A 20,534-nucleotide genomic window follows, 5' to 3' on the forward strand; every position below is an offset into this window, starting at 1 on the left:
GAAAGGGTGGGGAATCTATGACCCTGTCGCAGTCAGCTCTTCTAAGAAAGGAGTGGGCAGAGAGAAGTTTTATTTAAATTGTCACATAAATAGGCCAGTTATTGTTTGACTTGATAATGCACTTCTTGCAAGTAATGATGTGTCTCATGTAGAACAGATGTCTCTGTGGTTTCCTGTCAAACAGCTCAACATGCCCATATCCAGTAAGATGCATGTATCGGACATCAGGACATACTGGATGGCATGGTGGCTCAGTGGTTAGCACTGCAGCCTCACAGCGTCAGGAAACACGATTCCACTCTCAGTCTGTATGGAGTTTGCACATTCTCCCCATGTCTGTGTGGCTTTCCTCCCACAGTCCAAAGATGTACAAGTTAGATGGAATTGGCCATGTTAAATTGCCCTTAGTATCCAGGAAAAGGTGCAGGCTTGGTGGATTAGCCATGGGAAATGCAAGGTTACAGGGATAAGGTAAGAGTTGGGTCATGGTAGGATGGTCTTAGGATCCCACCACTGTCGGGATTCTATGATACTGAAGGACTGCTGCATTGACAGAAGAGATGAGTTGTCAGCCTGGACAAGACATTGGAAAGTTCTGTGGCAGCAATGATTTTAATGCAGAAGTTGGCGTGACCTGTCTGACTGGGTTTGACAGTGAGCAGAAAGGAGACAATGACTGGTGAGCAAGGTGCTGAACCTATGTTGCTAGACTCAATTTGCCCCACTTAAATAAATGAACAGTGACAGATTGCCAACTTCCTGACAACTTAACCTCACCAACCTGACTATAAACTGACTGCAGCTAGCAAACCGTGTCAGCACACCTGCCCCAGAGTTAGTGCACCGATCTCTGGTTGCTCCCTTTAAATCAGTGGTAGGGATTTGAGCTATTTTTAAAATAGTACTGTTATTACAAGCATTGTTGTTAGTCCCAAATATTTATCGTCAAAATAAACTTATGTTCCAGTGAAAAGTTTCAATCACATTCTGCAATGCCAGACCTCTGATCAAAAGAGGAAATGATCCAACCGATCAGCTACCCACAGGAAGAGACCTTCTTTAGTAAATGTAACGTTGCATTACAAATTAGATTGCGTGCTTCAGTGGCATCATTGACGTGAATTGTTTGCATTGTCTTTTCTGCCCGTTTCAAAGTGAAATACAACGGGAGAGAATTTGCAGTTGCTGTTTTGTTGGCAATTACTCTATCACCTCAATATCAGAAATACACATTCTTCATCTGACTGCTAGGAGCCAGCAACCCTGTAGCTAATCACTGATTCTGCTGCGAAGCCGTGTGTGGTATGTACCATGCTTGTTGGTTACAATCTCTGTTTTATGTCATTTGGTGAACCAATTTGAACAAAAAGGCTAGCTTGCAGTAAACGATGACCACAAATCTTTTGCAAGCTGTTTCTTTACTGAAACTGTACTAAAGAAGTACTTTCTTGTGTTTTCTCTTGTGGTGGGATTTAAACTAAAGGCTGGGGGAAAGGGTTATGACTCCTTGAATTAAATATTGAGAAACGAAAGAACAAGCTCTACTGCGCAACAAGGCTGCAAAAGAAAACTAAAACACCAGATGAAGGAAGGAATTGTGCTTACATAATTCCAAACTGTAATTTAAAGTCAGCAGATTGGGAAAGACTGAAGAGTTTAGCAGCAAGACAGTTTTATGCTGCTGGGAAAATAATTGACCTAAAAAGATGGTTCAATGGGCCTCTGTGTCAGGTACCCTTTCAAATCCCTCCCAATTCTCAAACAGGTTACTGTACATTATTCAGTCAACTGGTGCTTCAGCTGAAGTACTGATGCCCTCGTTTCGCTAGTCAGTTCTTATCCCCAAAATGATCTGCTTTTATTTTTAGTCTTTTGTATTTAGAATTAAGTAACTGAACTTAAAATTTTGTGACATCCTCTGAAGCAATGTCATTTGGGAAAAAAACAATCCTGTTTTGTGCAGTTGCGCTGACTTAGCAGCCCAGAAGTGTAAAATTTAAGAAATATCAACACAGACTTTACAAATCAGACCCTTTACGGCAATTTGTGAAATATTCTGCCTAATCCATTTGGGTGAGGTAACCAAGATACGGCTGACTGTTGGCTTGGTTGGTCGTCCAGAGTGCTGTACTTCAAGGTGGGCAGCACCATTCCTGTCGAATTTTCAGGGAAGTGGAATTTGGTGGAGAGTAGCAGCACATGATGTTTAATGAGAAGGACATAAAATGAAAGCAGGGCTGTATATATGGAGCCATCATTTACCAACTACCAAGCAAAATTGTGACAGTGGAAGTGAGAAAGTTGCTCAGTGTCTGATGACTGTGTCATGGAAAGTGTGATTTGTTACTGATAGTACGTGAGAATCTTTAAATAGAAATGTACTATTGCTGCAATCTGGTTGCTAGCTCAATAAACCAAATCCTGTAATGTTTTGCCAGAATTAATTGGGTTTCCATTTTTTATTCATTTGGGCATTGCTGGCTGAACCCACATTTATTACCCATCCCTAGTTGCTCTTGACAAGGTGTTGGTGAGCTGCCTTCATGAGCCTCTGCAAGCCATATAATGCAGGTTCACATAGTTGGCAACAGAGTTCCAGGATTTTACTCCAGAGGCAATGAAGAAACAGTGATATATTTCCTTAGAGACGGTGGTGGTCAGGGATTTAGAAGCCACTGTTGAAGAAGTCTTGGAAAGTTTCTACAGTGTACTTTGTAGATGATATACATTGTTACTACTGAGTATCGGTGGTGGAGGGAGTGGATGTGGTGCCAACCAAGTGGGCTATCAAGTTCTTGAGTATTGTTGGAGCTGCACCCATCCAGGCAAGTGGGGAGTATTCCATCACACTCCTGACTTGTGCCTTGTAAATGGTGAACAGGCGTTGGTGTGCCACTCACTGCAGGAATCCTAGTCTTTTACCTGATCTTGTAGCAATAATACTTATATGGAAAATCCAGTTCATTTTCTGGAGAATTTTAAATTTCAAAAACATACTTTATCCATTAAAAAAAATCTTAATCTCAAATGCAGTTTGGTTTTGTACACTAACATACCAAGAAAACAAACATTGATTCTATTCAAACAAACCAGAGACATCTCTTACATATTCAAGACTGTATTTACGTGCATTTGAGGCACTAGGAGGGTCAGATAACTTCACGCAGCAATGTGTGGATAGTGGAGGATTCAGTGATGGTTATACCACAGAATGTTAACAGACGATGGTTGGATTCTTCCTTGTTGGAGATGATTATTGCCTGATACTTGATAAAAAGAGGACTAAGTACAAGGAGCTTTCTTGCCATCTTTTCTAACATTAGTCTAATTAATCTTGTTAATGAAATGAGAAATGTTCTACTCCACATCACACTATGCTATACTTGGTGAAAAAGTGATTTGGAGGATTGCAAGATTCTGACATGAATTCCATGTTTGTTTGTTAATATTTTTATATGAACGCTTAATGTTATAGTATGTGACAATCTTTAAATAGTGATGCACTTTTGCTGCAATCTGGTGAAACATTTCTCAAAGTGCAGCCGGAAATGAAACATTATTTTTTTTCCTCCCAGATATATGGCGACATACATAGCTTAGAGTCTTAGTCATTGAGATCTACACCACAGAAAAAGGCCCTTCAGCCCCCAGAGTCTGTGCTGGTCAAAAACAACCACCTATTAATCCCTTTTTCCAGTTCTTGGCCTGTAGCATTGTTTGTCCAGACACACAGAACATCCATGGGGATGCAATTTACACTCCAATATGCTAATATTTTCATGCAGCAGTTCGAGCAAGACTTCTTTGCTTTGCAGGACATCCAACCAAATCTATACACTAGATACACTGATAATATTTTCTTCCTTTGGACTCATAGCGAGGAATCACTGAAACAACTTCACAGTGATATCAACAAGTTTCATCTCACCACCAGACTTACCCTGGACTACACTTCAGAATCAGTCTCATTCTTGAACACACACATCTCCATCAAAGATGGATACCTCGGTACCTCACTCTACCACAACCCTGCGGATAACCTCATAATGCTGTACTTCTCTAGCTTAAATATATTAAAGAAGCCCTCCCCTATGGACAAGCCCTGTGTATGCACAGGATCTGCTCTGATGAGGAGAAACATGAAAGGCACCTTAAGGTTTTGAAGGATATCTTGATGAGAAAAGGATGTGATACTCAACTCATTGATCGCCAGTTCCAACATGCCACAGCAAAAAACCGCAACAACCTCCTCAGAAGACAGACGCAGGATACGACTGATAGAGTATTCTTCATCATCCAGGAGTTCCCAAAGCAGAGAAACTAACCCATGTTCTTCGTAACCTTCAACATGGCATCGATGACAATGAACATCTCACCAAGACCATCCCTATGCCTCCATTTCTCACCTTCAAACAACCACCAAATCCTAAACAAGCCATTGTTTACAGCAAACTACCCAACCTCCAGGACAACATCGACCACAACACCACACAATCCTGTCATGGCAACCTCTGCAAAACATGTCAGATCATTGCCATGGATGCTATCATCACATGTGGGAATACCACCCAGCAGCAGATACTCATGTGACTCAGCCAGTGTTGCCTATCTCATATGCTGCGGACAATAATGCCCCAAGGCATGGTTTATTGGCGAGACCAAGCAGGTACTATGACAATGGATGAATGGACACAGTGCAACAATTGCTAGACAAGAACGTTTCCTCTCGGTCAGGCAACATTTCAGGGGTTAAGGGCATTCAGCCTCCAATCTTTGGATAAGCATCCTCCAAGGCAGCCTTCGAGATACACAACAAAGTAGAATTGCTGAGCAGAAACTGATAACCAAGTTCCGTCCCACAAAGACGGCCTCAACCGTGATCTTGGGTTCATGTCGCGCTACCTGTGACTCCACCATACTTCTGTATCTGTAAAATCTTCCTTACTGTCCTTTTGACACCATCACCTTGATAAATTGTTATAACCGCTCTACCTTAAGTAATTCAAAACTATATATAAACTAATTATTATTTAGATTAGACCCTCGGCATGCGACTCTAATATCGCTCATGTTATTTTCAGACATTTAGTTTGTCTCCAGCAACACCTTATTTTTATTTTTTTCTAAATATCTCTCTGCCTCATTTAATTGGATTAAGGGTCATACCTTCACTGGTCATTCAGCCTGTTGACACTTTACTCACCGTCTAACACACTTGGCCATCCGCAGAACCATATTATCTGACAGTCCACTCACACCAATTCTATGATCTTATGATCTCTCTGCCCCCCCCACCTCCTCTTGAGTCTTCTGCCTATAGACTCTGTGTCTGCATGCTGTTCTTTCTCACTGCACCTGACAAAGGAGCAGCACTCCAAAAGCATGTGATTACAAATAACCTTTTGGACTATAACCTGGTGTCATGTGACTTCTGACTGTGTCCACTCCAGTCCAACACCAGCACCTCCACATCATTGTAGCATTGCATGCCTTGTCATCACAAGTGTCGCTTCTCTGGTCAAAGTGAGCTAAAGAAAATAATCATTTATCACTACTTCTTAATCTGATATGGCAGGATGGGTAGAGTGGAGCATAAACATCGGCTTGGGCTATTTAGGTCAAATGATCTGTTCTGTCGCATAGTCTAACTAACCCTAAGTCAAACTCAAAGTCTATTGCAGCTACCAGCAAGGTTTTTGAGTCCAAGATTGGGTCTGCCATCTAAAACCGATAGAGATGGCACCCAGGTTGATGCCAAGCTGTTGCCATATTCTGAGAGGATGCAAGGAGGACCCAAGTGTGACTCTGCTTTCTCTCATTTCCACTCCCAGCTCTCAGATAAGAGATGTTGATGTTGATTCATGCCTTCCTGCATTGATCCGAAGCCAAGACAAGTGGGGCATACACTTGTTCTGTAATAGCTAAGTCAATTCCCCTGGAACTGTCTTGTTGTTTGCTATAATTCTGCAATTACATATTTGATGGAAGTTATGGTTAATGGGATTTCCACCAAAGATACGGCCTTGCGTCTTACCATCAATAACTCTTTAAGAATTTTCTTTTCCTACACTTGTGTCCTGGAGATGAAGGTGTGCATTAAGCAATTTTGTACAGTGACAGTGAGAAAAGCTGATATCCAAGATCCGGTAAAACAGACTTCCCACAGTGTAATTCTAAGACCATTCTTGTAGCCCTATCACTGGCTTTGTTAGTGCTCTATTTATTTCTTGGTGTGCACATTATCAGCTGGAAAGTGGCTGGCCTGCTCCCATCCCCATGTCATTTCATGAGAAAATAGTAAGTCGTGTGCCAACAACATTTTGTGTGAAGGTTTATCGTCTACCATTTCCAGCTTGTCACCACTTGTTTTTTATTTGCAGGTTTGCTTTAGATAATTTTCCTTTTCCACATTTTTTTTAGATTAGATTACTTACAGATTAGATTAGATTACTTCAGCCCAACAAGTCCACACCGACCCGCTGAAGCACAACCCACCCATTCCCCTACATTTACCCCTTTTACCTAACACTACGGGCAATTTAGCATGGCCAATTCACCTAACCTGCACATCTTTTGGACTGTGGGAGGAAACCGGAGCACCCGGAGGAAACCCACGCAGACACGGGGAGAACGTGCAAACTCCACACAGTCAGTCGCCTGAGTCGGGAATTGAACCCGGGTCTCTGGCGCTGTGAGGCAGCAGTGCTAACCACTGTGCCACCGTGCCGCCCACAATAGTATTTTCATCCCTGCAAAAGGTCACCCCTGAAATATTTTACTTCTCACTTTGTGATGCAATCTTGCACTTTTTTGAATGACCTGTAAAACTTGGTAATCATCACAGTAGTGGCGGCACGGTGGCACAGTGGTTAGCACTGCTGCCTCACAGCGCCAGAGACCAGGGTTCATTTCCCGCCTCAGGCGACTGACTGTGTGGAGTTTGCACGTTCTCCCCGTGTCTGCGTGGGTTTCCTCCGGGTGCTCCGGTTTCCTCCCACAGTGACAAAGATGTGCAGGTCAGGTGAATTGGCCATACTAAATTGCCCGTAGTGTTAGGTAAGGGGTAAATGTAGGGGTATGGGTGGGTTTCGCTTCGGCGGGTCAGTGTGGACTTGTTGGGCCGAAGGGCCTGTTTCCACACTGTAATCTAATCTAATCTTATTGTAATAATAGAATGCTCAGAACTTCTCATTATAGCTTTCACTGACTTGTATCTGATTGCTTTGGTCTGCAGTTCAACTCCGTATTGATTTTGTTGATTGCTATTTTTCATTAGTTAGATGTGTAGTACGTCAGGCCCATTATGTCACTTTTTAACTCCATATTTATCTATTTGAACATTGTTTCTTGAGTAGCCTCGTGCTTAATTTTCTTGTCTATGTACAGTTATTTGCATTTGACTACTATAAATTGCAGTTACCATTGATCTGCCCACATACATATGTAAGTGGGATAGAAGGTAGTGAAAGTCAGAGAAAAGTGAAATGTACGACATTGTTTCAAATTAAAACTTATCCTTGGAACTAGCAGGTGTTAGTTGAAACTGATAATTAAACTTGATTAAGATGAGTAGCAGCATGTTCTTTATATTCAAGTACAGAAAAAGGATATCTGTATAAAATATTGGCCTTAAAAACCCTGGAAGTGTTAAGAGATCAGATCCTCTTCCAGGCTGGACAAACAAAAGTGGAGCATTTGGCCTTCCTTAACTTGGGAACATGGAGGCTCTATCAGAAAATAAACCCTTAAAGTTGCCGATAACTTGCATAATGCCTGGATTAGGAATTCTGGATCTTCTTGGGGGATAGAATGCCTTGAGCATATGGAATAGAACCTGTGTATGATGTATGCTCGAAGTTATATAGAAATGGAAGTTAATTTTAATATGTGCATGTGGGAGTGTGTCTGTGTATCTGTGAGAGAGTGTTCTAAGAGTGATCATATTGAAATATATATAATTCTAAGAGGGTTTGACAGGGTACACAAGTCAAGGTGAATAAGTCCCAGCTTCTCCAAACTGCTTATCATAATAGGGGCAGATGTAGTAGTAACGGTGGTTGATAGAGACTCCAAACCTAGGTTCAGAGCTCAAAACTCTATTATTGTTAGGGGCAGGATGGAGAGCACTGAAAGTATGACAAAGAGAATGCACTGTGACTAAGACCCAAATATTTCCAGCATTTTTGTTTTTATTTCGGTATACTATATGAGTTGGCTTTGTATTTTGAATCTAGTATTGGATTGCATTTAATAATAAATGAGACAAGTTGTCATTCAGCGATGAGGTTTTTTTTGTGACTGAGTCATTGATCTGAGGATACGATTCTCAATTCAGGGCATGGGTTGAACTAGTACTCGAGAGATCCTGAGTTCCAATCCTCTACAAGACCTGATTGTTGCTCAATTGAGGTGTTCTAAAGGATTTTGGATGATTATTTGGGTAAAAATAATGTGCAAGGTTGTGGGGAGAAAGCAGGAGATTAACACCAGGTAATGATGCCCATTTAATGAGCCAGCACAGGCATAATGGGCCAAATTGCCTCCATGTGTACTGTAGCAGGTCTGTCATTCTGAAACAACGTTTCCCCTCAATGTGTAATATAGAATTAGGGACACAATTTTAAAAATAAGAGGGCTTATATTAAGGTCAAGATGAGAAGAACTTGTTTTTTCAATGGGTTATTAATCTTTCAAATTGTCTTCCACACAGAGCAGTGAAGGTTAAATCATTCAAGATATTCCAGGTTGCGTTAAAAAGATTTTTGATCTGTTGGCAAGTCAAGGGTTACATGGTCAGAAAGGAAAGTGGAGTTAAAGCTATAGATCAGTCGCAATGTCTTTGAATGGCAGAAACAAGCTTGATGGGTCAAATGGTATACTGTTGCTCTTATTTCTTGTGATCTTATAATGTCATCTGTGGGTGAGTATTGGTAATTGGCTGACTTTATGGATATATTTGTGCCAATGGATGTGTGTGTATGCTAAGTGACTTCCATGTATCTGCTGACCTTGGTCTTCTAGATGGCAGTAGTGGAAGATACTGTCTGAGGAACATTGGTCAATTTCTGCAGTGCATTAATGGATGGGTCACATTGTTGCTGCTGAGCATCAGTGAGGGATGGACTGAATATTTATTTTTGGATGTTGAACCAATAAAAGCCAGCTGACATCGATAGTGTCAAGTGTCATGAGTGTTATTGGAACTGCATCCATCCAGGCAAGTAAGGAGCATTCCAACATAATCCTGACTTGTGCCTTGTAAATGGTGGGCAGACGTTTGGGAGCCAGGGAGGTGAGTTACCCACAGCAGGATTTCTAGCCTCTGACCTGCTCTTGTCGCTATAATATTTATCTGATTAGTCCAACTCAGTTTCTGATCAATGGTAGCCTCTAGGATGTTGATAGTAGGAGATTCAATGATGTTAATATCACTGGATGTCAAGGGGCTAGGGTTAGGTTCTCCCTTGTTGGAGATGGCCATTGCCTGGCACTTTGTGGCACAAATGTTACTTACCACTTGTCAAAGCCTGTATATTGTCCAGGTTTTGTGGCATTTTTACATGGATTGTTTCAGTATCTGAGGAGTTGCAAATGGTGCTGAACATTGTGCAATCATCAATGAACATGCCCACTTCTGACCTTGAGATGAAGGGAAGGTCATTGATGAAGCAGCTGAAGATGGTTGTGTGTAAGTTCAAGACCTACTTGCTCCAGATATGTCTATTCACATCTCTCTGAACAGGCTGATTAGAAAATATCTATCCTCAGGAAATCCTGCAGTCCTGGATCTGAGATGAGCAACTTCCAACAACAATATCCTCCTTTGTGTTACACATGATCCCAACCTGTGGAGAGTTTTCTTGCTGATTCCCATTGACTCTAGTTTTGCTAGGGTTCCTTGATGCCTTACTTTATAGTTGGCCATTAAGAAACAACCACAATGCTGTGGGTCTGGACCATGTTGGCTAGAGCAAGCAAGGAAGGCAGAATTTCCTTCCCTAAAAGACATTAGTGAACGAGATGGGTTTCAAAGACATTTGATAATGGTTTCACGTTCATTATTTTTAATTCCAGATTTTTTTGAAGTCGCATTTCACCATCCACCAGCACATTGCTTGGGTCCTTGGATTATTAGACCAGCAACAATGGCACGATGTCCTAGCCCTTTGTTGGGGATTTTACATGGATGGGTTTGTGTGCATCTGGACTGTATGTATGTATGAATAAATGCATGTGTCAGGACATGAGGGCGTTTTGAGTCAGAATTCAGCCAGTTCCTGAGTACTTCCTGCTTTGTAACTAGTTCCTGACTTGGTGACCGAAACAAGCTGAGACAGACTACTAGCAGAAGACGTGTGAAATATGGCAGATTAATTTGGCATTATTGCTGCATAGCTGTAAGATCCTGAAGCCTCAGCTTGTTGGAGTTTGTAAGTACTGTTTTCAACTTTTATCTTGTGTCAGACAAGCAGGTATAAAGAGTACAAAGCAAAGCACAGAAACAGCAGTCAACATGTGTTCCAAACCACAAGAGCGAGAAAACCTCTGCAGCTGCTTTTGCACTCCAACTCCTGCAAACTCAAATATCATCTAAAGGCAAAGATTTTGCAAAAGTAAATTAGGAAGCTGATTCTGTGTTTCATCAGTTTGTAACCACCATCTACTTATTCCTGGATGTTTTTCCCCTTCTTTTGCTCTTAATGTGCTATAAATCCAGACATTCTCCAATACCACACTATTGTGTTTTGTTGCTCTGAGAGAAAGGCAGACGTGTGTTTATGAGACGTATTCGCTAATATCATGTCAGAAATGCAGCAGCTAAATTGGACACAGCAAGGCTCTGCAAACAACAATGATAAAAATAAATCATCTGTTTATTTTTAGTGTTATTGGTTGGGAAATTAATATTAGTTAGTCAGGATATGGGGAAAGCAATAAAGATCTTTTGCCAAGAAGTAAAACAGAGCCTAGGCTTATCATCTCATCTAGACATCCACTTGTCTTACTATCTCGGCACTGTGGAGGTGCTGGTGTTGGATTGGGGTGGACAAAGTTAAAAATCACCAGTTTATAATCCAACTGGTTTATTTGGAAGTATAAGCTTTCTGAGCGCTGCTCCTTCATCAGGTAGTTAGTGGCAGGATCATAGGTCACAGAATTTATAGTAAAAGATCAAAGTGTCATAAACTGATGTAATGTTTTGAACAAACTTAGATTGCTGCTAAGTCTTTAATCACTAAGAATGGGTTGCAGGTTTCGATTCATTAAAATGTAAATCCTAGAACTACTTTGGAGTCACAGTCCCGAGATAACTTCAGGTTTTTTATTTAAAAAAAGGTGATATCTCAGTTCAGACAATGTGTGAGGTTAGAGTCTGTCTGTATTCCAAGCTTGAGTTAGACTGGTTCTCTGTCCAAAGTAGGAATTTATAAAATGTTACATATGCTGATTGCCTACAGGTTTTTGAACAAAATAGAATGTAACTGTAAATACTAATCTGCAAATGCAAATTCACCCCATAGACTTATATGTGTGTGTGCTTGCATGTGAGGGAATGAGACAGTATGTGTTTGTGTGTGCATGCTTGAATGGGCATGAGTGTAATGGAGTATTTGCCTGTGAGAGGGTGTGAGTGTGTGTATCTGAGAGAGAGTGTGTATATAAGAGAGGGTCTGCATGAACGTGAGAGTATGATTGTGTGTGAAAGTGTGTGTGTGTGTGAGTGTAAACGGCAGTGGGGTCACCTGTAGTGTGACATGAACCCAAGATCCTGGTTGAGGCCATCCTCATGCGTATGGAACTTGGCTATCAGCCTCTGCTCAGCAACTCTACATTGTCCACCTAGGAGGCTAGTCACCTGAAGGTCTGAGGCCGAATATCTTTGAGTGCTGAAGTGTTCCTCAACTGGTGAGGGAACATCCTGTCTGGCAATTGTTGTGCGGTGTCCATTCAGTGTTGGACTATAACCTGCTGTTGTGTGATTTTTAACTATCTCAGCACCACACTGGAAGTGTCATGAAGTGTCAATCTATGGAATTGATTTTAATCCAGACTTTCCAAAGAAAGTAAGCTACAAAGAGTACACAACAAATACTTGAAAGGGATATTGTTTGGTCAATTGAATGCATAAAAATGTGGCAGATGGAATATAATGTGGAGAAATGTGAGGTTATCCACCCTGACAGAGAAACAGAAAAATAGAACTTTCTTTTAGGTGGTGAAGGACCAGGAAATGTTGGTATTCAGAGGATCCGAGTGTCTTTCGGCAGAAATCACAGTAAGGTAACATACAGACACAGTGAGCAATTAAAAAAGGAATGATACTGTTAAAATTCTGATAATTCTGACAGGAGGAGGAATGATAATCAGAAATTTAGTGGTTTGAGGCACCTTTGTATACGACAGCTCAATATCTTCTTAAAAAATGACATTTGCATAGTAACCCTGACTTGTTCAGTCCACCATTAACAGCTTGATTATCCATTCTATTATTGGTGATTGAGAGTATTTCTAAGTACAGGTTGTAAATCCCTAATTTGGCAGCCTAGGGACCAGGCCTTTGCCAGACGAGAAATTTTGACAGACCATGGAAGGTCACATGTCAGGTTCAAGATAGGTCCTGAAGGTGTCGACTTGCATGAAGGCATTTCCCGGTTCTGATGGTGAACCTCAATAGACAATTCAATTGTGGAGTTATTGTACTTCTGCAGTACAAGCTCTGAAATGAAACTTCTTCACTTTCAGACACTGCAAACACTGGCTTGGTGCTCTTTAAAATTCGCTTATAATTCTTAAATGCAGGGAACTGCACAGGTTGGAGGGGGAATCTCTGCTTGCTCTGCTTTATTCTGTCTTTGCATCAGTTAAATGCCTGGAAATGTTACTGGCTGCATGAAAAAAAAGCCCTCTTCTTCCAGAGAACGGGACAGTTTTTCACAAAACAGGAAATAGGGGGTACCAGACCACAGAGGTAATGGACCAGCAAGTGCAGACTACAGAGTTACTACTTATATTCCATATCCAGGAAAATTACTGCAATATCTAAATTCCAGCAGCATGATTGAACAGTAAAGACTCCTAATTGTGTGATTACATAATTGAAATCCAGTCCTGTTCTATAGAAATCAGCATCGTCCTGATTGAAGGTATGCAGATCCTCCCATTAGAAGCATCTCTCCTGTTTTATAATCCCTTGCTTGACACTGCTTGCTATTTTAATTTGCTACAAGTACTATACTATCCTCAAAATTGCTTCTTCATTTTACAAAATGATAGTGGCTATTCCTCAGAAAGAATTGAACTGTGGAAAGCAACTTCTGACTTTAAATTTAGCATCTTTCACCCTTCCTTTTGAGTTCGTTTAGAGTCATAGAGTCATAGAGATGTACAGCACAGAAACAGACCCTTCGGTCCAACTCGTCCATGCCGACCAGATATCCCAACCTAATCTAGTCCCACCTGCCAGCACTGGGCCCATATCCCTCCAAATCTTTCCTATTCATATACCCATCCAGATGCCTTTTAAATGTTGCAATTGTACCAGCCTCCACCACTTCCTCTGGCAGCTCATTCCATACACGTCCCACCCTCTGCGTGAAAATGTTGCCCCTTAGGTCTCTTTTCTATCTTTCCCCTCTCATCCTAAACCTATGCCCTTTAGTTCTGGTCTCCCCAACCCCAGGGAAGAGGCTTTGTCTATTTATCCTATCCATGCCCCTCGTGATTTTATAAACCTCTATAAGGTCACCCCTCAGCCTCCAATGCTCCAGGGAAAACAGCCCTAGCCAATTCAACGTCTCTCTCTAGCTCAAAGCCTCCAACCCTGGCAACATCCTTGTAAATCTTTTCTGAACCCTTTCAAGTTTCAAATCTTTCCGTTACTGCAGACTAGGCCTGTTAGGGAGCGACTTTGGTAATTGTCCTGTCATAATTTTGGTGAAAGATCATTGGAACTCCCCAAGCAAACCAGAAACAAAGGTTCCCTCAAAACCAGTCACAGGATCTTCTCAAGGGAAATTCCTGCTAATATAAGTATAACGTGACTCTGATCTGTGGTGCAGTGGGTAACATCCCTGCCTTTGAGCTAGAAGCTCCAATTTCAAGTCCTACTCTGTCACTGTTGGCCAAGGAAGATGCCTTCATAACTCTGTCAAAAGAGTGGAGTATCAACGTGTAAATCTTTTGAAAGCTCAAGTAGCAGACAGTAAGAGCCAGGGATCAAAAGAAAATTAGAAGCTCCAGCATCTTTAGCCATAGCTCCAGACCTTGTTCTTTGTTCTTTGCAATTCCAGAGCTTGGGGTCTATGCTATGGAAAGCATGACCACCAATGGTGGAAGATTTGAACTTGGGAATGCTCAAGATGTCAAAATTAGAGAGGTGAAGATACCTCAGGGGATTGTGAGATGATATAATGCAAAGAATGCAAATTGGCAAATGGAGATATGGATAAACAGTAATACGCACGCCAACCTGTGGTTGAATATCATGCAAGCCAAAGGAATGAGTCAAACTATCTATATAGTAATTTACTCAATTGCACCTCCTCACTTGAAGTTATGGATAAATATGTTGACACAGTGTGTAGTTTCCATGCTCTCCAACGGGATTCATGGTGAAGAGGCCAGAGAGCAATCAGTAAACCATTGTCTCATAAATGGTGAGTCTCAGTGCTATGGGATACACGCATAGGATGATCAAGAAACTTCATTGCAATCCTACAACTGCTTCATGATTGTACGGCTACATATATATTAAATGGGATAGACATCTTCAAACCTCAGAGTCATTAAGATGTACAGCATGGAAACAGACCATTCGGTCCAACCCGTCCATGCCGACCAGATATCCCAGCCCAATCTAGTCCCACCTGCTAGCACCAGGCCCATATCCCTCCAAACCCTTCCTATTCATATACCCATCCAAATGCCTTTTAAATGTTGCAATTGTTCCAGCCTCCATCACATCCTCTGGCAACTCATTCTGTACATGTACTACACTGTGTGAAAAAGTTGCCCCTTATTTCTCTTTTGTATCTTTACCCTCTCACCCTAAACCTATGCCCTCTAGTTCTGGACTCCCCGATCCCAGGGAAAATACTTTGTCTATTTATCCTATCCATGCCCCTCATAATTTTGTAAACCTCTATAAGGTCACCTCTCAGCCCCAGCCTGTTCAGCCTCTCCCTGTCGCTCAAATCCTCCAACCCTGGCAACATCCTTGTAAATCTTTTCTGAACCCTTTCAATTTTCACAACATCTTTCCAGTAGGAAGGAGACCAGAATCGCACGCAATATTCCAACAGTGGCCTAACCAATGTCCTGTACAGCTGCAACATGACCTCCCAACTCGTGTACTCAATACTCTGACCAATAAAGGAAAGCATACCAAACACCTTCTTCACTATCCTATCTCCCTGCGACTCCACTTTCAAGGAGCTATGAAGCTGCACTCCAAGGTCTCTTTGTTCAGCAACACTCCCTAGGACCTTACCATTAAGTGTATAAGTCCTGCTAAGATTTGCTTTCCCAAAATGCAGCACCTCACATTTATCTGAATAAAACTCCATCTGCCACTTCTCATTGGCCCATCTGGTCTAGATCCTGTTATAATCTGAGGTAAACCTCTTCGCTGTCCACTACACCTCCAATTTTGGTGTCATCTGCAAACTTAGTAACTGTACCTCTTATGCTCGCATCCAAATCATTTATGTAAATGACAAAAAGTAGAGGACCAAACACCGATCCTTGTGGCATTCCACTGGTCACAGGCCTCCAGTCTGAAAAACAACCCTCCTCCACCATCACCTTCTGTCTTCTGCCTTTGAGCCAGTTCTATGTCCAAATGGCTAGTTCTCCCTTTAATCCATGCGATCTAACCTTGCTAATAAGTCTCCCATGGGAATCTTGTCAAACGCCTTACTGAAGTCCATATAGATCACGTCTACTGCTCTGCCCTCATCAATCTTCTTTGTTACTTCTTCAAAAAACTCAATCACGTTTGTGAGGCATGATTTCCCACGCACAAAGCCATGTTGACTATCCCTAATCAGTCCTTGCCTTTCCAAATACATGTACATCCTGTCCCTCAGGATTCCTCCAACAACTTGCCCACCACTGAGGTCAGGCTCACTGGTCTATAATTCCCTGGCTTGTCTTTACCACCCTTCTTAAACAGTGGCACCACGTTTGCCAACCTCCAGTCTTCCGGCACCTCACCTGTGACTATCGATGATACAAATATCTCAGCAAGAGATCTAATCAAAAGATTAGAATAACAAACTTAATTACTTCCCTTGCAATGTCATAAGGCTACTTTGTTTCCTGCAGTCTGTGGAAATGTAATTATTATACACATTCTATGGGAGGAATTAGGTAAAAAAAGTAGGGAAAGTCATGCTTCACTTAGTAATACAGGGCAATAGTGAATCTAACTTTAAAGCACTGTGTTTAGCATTGGTCACCTTATTTAAGGAAGGATGTATATACATTAAAGATAGTTCAGAGAAAGATTACTAAACCAGTCCCCGAATGGGCAGGTTATCATATGAGGAAAGGTTGGATCGCCATGGCTTCAATCCACTGGAATTCAGAAGCGTAAGAACTGACCTGATTGAAGCATATCGGAACCTGAGGGGTCTTGATAGTGTGGCTATGTGGAGAATGTTTCCTGTAATGGATGAATTTAGAATTAGGTTAATATTTTAAAATTAGGGATCACCCATTTAAAACCGAGATTAAGCAATGAATTTTTCAAATTTATTTATTTATCTTCCATGAGTCTTTGGAGTTCTCATCCTGAAAAGAAGGTGGAAGCTGAGTCCTTGAATATTTTGAAGCCGAGGTAAAGCAATTCTTGTTAAGGAGGGGTTACCTGGGGTTAGTGCGAATGTGGACTCAAGGTAACAGCTAAGTTCTTATTGGATAGTAGAGCAGGCCAGTGGTGAATGGCCTCCTCATGCTTTTAATTCATGTGTATGTCGTACAAAATGTGATATGTTGTTAGAATGATTATAAGTGACGAAGGCTGAGTTGTGTGTGGAGCAGGAACACGAACCCAGACCAAGTGGTCTGTTCCTGCCATTTTTTTCAATGTCATTCCAGACAAAGTGAAATACGTTGAAGAAATGTGCATAAAGATAACAATTCCACAAACTAAATGGCAGCAGTTTGAAATACCCAGAAGTGACACGCCCAGTGCTCTGTCAGCAAGAACTCACTTTCTATCACTTACAGCATTGCTAGCTTGACCAACACCAATAGCACACCATATTGTTGGAAAGTGCTTCTGTTCCTCATAAAACATATCGGATTTTTAAGGGGCTTGACAGGGTAAATGCTGAGAGGATCTTTCCCCTTATGGGAAATTCTAGGATCAGAAGCATAATCATAACCATAAAGGGGCACCAATCGAAGACTAAGATGAAGAGGAATTTCTTCTCGCAGAGGATTGTAAGTCTTATTCCTTTAAAAAAAGCTCATAAAAATCAGGACACTAAGACGTCACAGTAAAATAACTGGTCATTGTTGCTTCAAAACATTAACTTAAAGTTTTAAACAGAATAGTGCATTTTTGATCTTGCATCTTAATGCCACCTCTTTACCTCTAATGTCTAAAGTATTTGTTCAAAATTCCTTCCTATGACATTTTACCTAATAATCCTTTAGTTTCATATTATCAAGCGAGGTTATTTCTTTAGTAATCTGTATGTGTAGATCCTTACAGTACATGTCTTCAGACCAGAAATTCATGCTCTCCAATGTTGTTGAGGCAAATATTAGGATTAGAAAACATATAGTTGAACTCAATTATTACTCTTCCATAGAAAATAATATGTCATCTCTCTCCTAGAGGACAACTGCCCGATTAGAGAGAAATGACTGTTCATGGTTTAACCTGAGGGTCACCATACCTCAGGTGAGGGGAGAGTTTGAAGCGGGGGTCTTTGGTCGGCGCAGGAATTAAACCTGTTGGCATCACTCTGCATTGAAGACCAGACATCCAGCCAACTGATCCCTCTTTTATACATATGCTATATTAGATTAATGTAAAAACATATCTATATTCTTGCAACTTTCACCATTGTGTTTTGAAGTTAAAGATTTCTTTAAAAAATGATTTTTGAATTTTATGACTGCAAGTACCTAATAACGTTTTCTTTTAAAAACTGATGCCATATTTCAATGACTTGGGATCACAGTTGATAATCAGTGAACATTTGTAATCTTCTATATTTGAACACCAACAATGGAAACAACCTCCCTGCAAAACTGCGTTAAGAACAATTGCTTCTTGAGTGGGGACTATCTACCCCATTAACAAAGCATCACAAGAATAACTTTGGTGCTCAGCTGGGTGGAGACAAACCATTGGATATATTGGAGAATGGGACTTTGGATATGAATGCAATCTGTTCAGACAGAAACTCATCACATAAATCAGGTGACTGGAATGTGCTAGGCATGACCGTATTTGGGTCATTAGTTATGTGGAGAGAGAAGATTGTTTGATAGATGAACTAATTTTTTTGTGTGCTTAAGAAGCAGATTTCTTCACATATTGGGGCAAGTATCTGAGATGGTGAATGGATAAGAACCCTGTGTGAATCTCTCTTCAGACACTTTGCGAATTTTGATTATGCAAATGTAGCAGGCAGAGGCTTTAAAAATAGCTCAATCCAACAACAGCTGTCTCCAGAGTCGTCTGGCAACGCCTTTAAACTACCTTGATCCTGAAAACAACAGTCACTAAGACCAGTCTGAAGCAAACCAAGTTACCACCTTTCCAGAATCGTATTCCCCCTTAACTTTAGTAGACTCTGAATTGCACATACGTGTGTGCATTTTGTGCGCATGTTGAAATTTTGACCATTTTACTTAGAACAGGCTAAATTCAATATAAAACATTTTTTTTTCTTTATCAAACCTGAAAAAGCCTGTATGATTTTGACTTTCATGGTCAAAGTATGTCAACAATGAAACACTCAGTTTTATTGATCTAGCAAATACAAAGTTTTGGAGCCAAATGGAAGTGTTATCTTTGCTGAGTTTAAAGTGGTTAGCCTGCTACTTAGCCTGTAGAGGGGACACTCAGTTACACACAGAATTGTTTGTGCCTCTTCACAAGTACATAAAGGGCTTGTGCTGAGGCCCCAGTGGTGAAGATTGTTGGTGCAGGGCCTTGGTTTATCCAGAACCTGTTTAGCAAGGATGACGTTTTTCGTGGTAGTTCAAAGCCTGCCATTCAACAGGTGGGGTTTTGTCACAAGAAATTTGTTGTTGACTTTCCACATTTCCTATTCCTTGATACAAAGAAAGTCTGCTGGTAAATCTTATTCACAAAAATTGTTCCATATTGAATGGCAAAACACTCACTGACTTGGCACGTACATCCTTTTAAAAAAAACACTTGTCACAATCAACCAATGAGTATGCAACGAGAGAAGGCACTCAATCCCTCTACACCTTATTGCAACAAAAGCAGCATGCTTACTGTGGTTTCCTCATCTCAAGGGCACAGTTGGTGAAACCCTATTGCAGCATCTGAGTGCACCATCTGTTTGGATATACCAATGCATTATTAATTGTAAGTGCCATTCTTCAGGTGTGTCAGTAAATCAATCTGCTTGTTCTTGTGCTCGTATGGCTGGACGGATTACCCTGGTGTGCTGGCCAATATTCCTTAATTGATCAACAAGGTCGTTTATCTCAAGGTTGTTAGTGGGAGTTAGCTCTGTATAAAATGGTTCTAGAGTCATAGAGATGTACAGCACAGAAACAGACCTTTTGGTCCAACTCATCCATGCTGACCAGATATCCCAACCCAATCTAGTCCCACCTGCCCGCACCTGGCCCATATCCCTCCAAACCCTTCCTATTCATATACCCATCCAAATGCCTTTTAAATGTTGCAATTGTACTAGTCTCCACCACTTCCTCTGGCAGCTCATTCCACCCTCTGAGTGAAAAAATTGTCTCTTAGGTCTTTTTTATATCTTTCCCCTCTCATCATAAACCTATGCCCTGTAGTCCTGGACTCCCCCACCTCTATTTATCCTAACCATGCCCCTCATGATTTTATAAACCTCTATAAGGTCACCCCTCAGCCTCCAATGTTCCAATGAAAACAGCCCTAGCCTGTTCTACCTCTTCCTATAGCTCAAATCCTCCAACCCTGGCAACATCCTTGTAAATCTTTTCTGAACCCTTTCAAGTTTCACAATATCCTTCCGATAGGAAGGAGACCAGAATCACATGCAATATTCCAACAGTGGCCTAACCAATGTCCTGTACAGCTGCAACATGACCTCCCAACTCCTGTACTCAATACTCTGACCAATAAAGGAAAGCATACCAAACGCCTTCTTCACTATCCTATCTACCTGCGACTCCACTTTCAAGGAGCTATGAGCCTGCACTCCAAGGTTTCTTTGTTCAGCAACACTCCCTAGGACCTTACCATTAAGTGTATAAGTCTTGCTAAGATTTGCTTTCTCAAAATGCAGCACCTCGCATTTATCTGAATTAAACTCCATCTG

At 41.2% G+C, this 20,534-nt stretch overlaps 1 protein-coding gene across 2 annotated transcripts in view; it reads left to right on the forward strand.

Moving 5' to 3' along the window:
• Positions 1-1,103: 1,103 nt before the first annotated feature.
• LOC122565233 (megakaryocyte-associated tyrosine-protein kinase-like) overlaps positions 1,104-20,534 on the forward strand; it is a 45,000-nt gene continuing 25,569 nt past the window's right edge. Inside the window, exon 1 of one of the 2 annotated variants that reach the window (XM_043720996.1) lies at positions 1,104-1,302. The gene's annotated coding sequence lies outside the window, so the exon portion shown is untranslated. Of the gene's footprint in view, positions 1,303-10,302; positions 10,431-20,534 lie in introns of those variants that run through there. The other variant, XM_043720997.1, reaches the window with a different exon arrangement.

The sequence above is a fragment of the Chiloscyllium plagiosum genome, chromosome 31 (assembly GCF_004010195.1).
Source record: "Chiloscyllium plagiosum isolate BGI_BamShark_2017 chromosome 31, ASM401019v2, whole genome shotgun sequence".
Taxonomy (NCBI): domain Eukaryota; kingdom Metazoa; phylum Chordata; class Chondrichthyes; order Orectolobiformes; family Hemiscylliidae; genus Chiloscyllium; species Chiloscyllium plagiosum.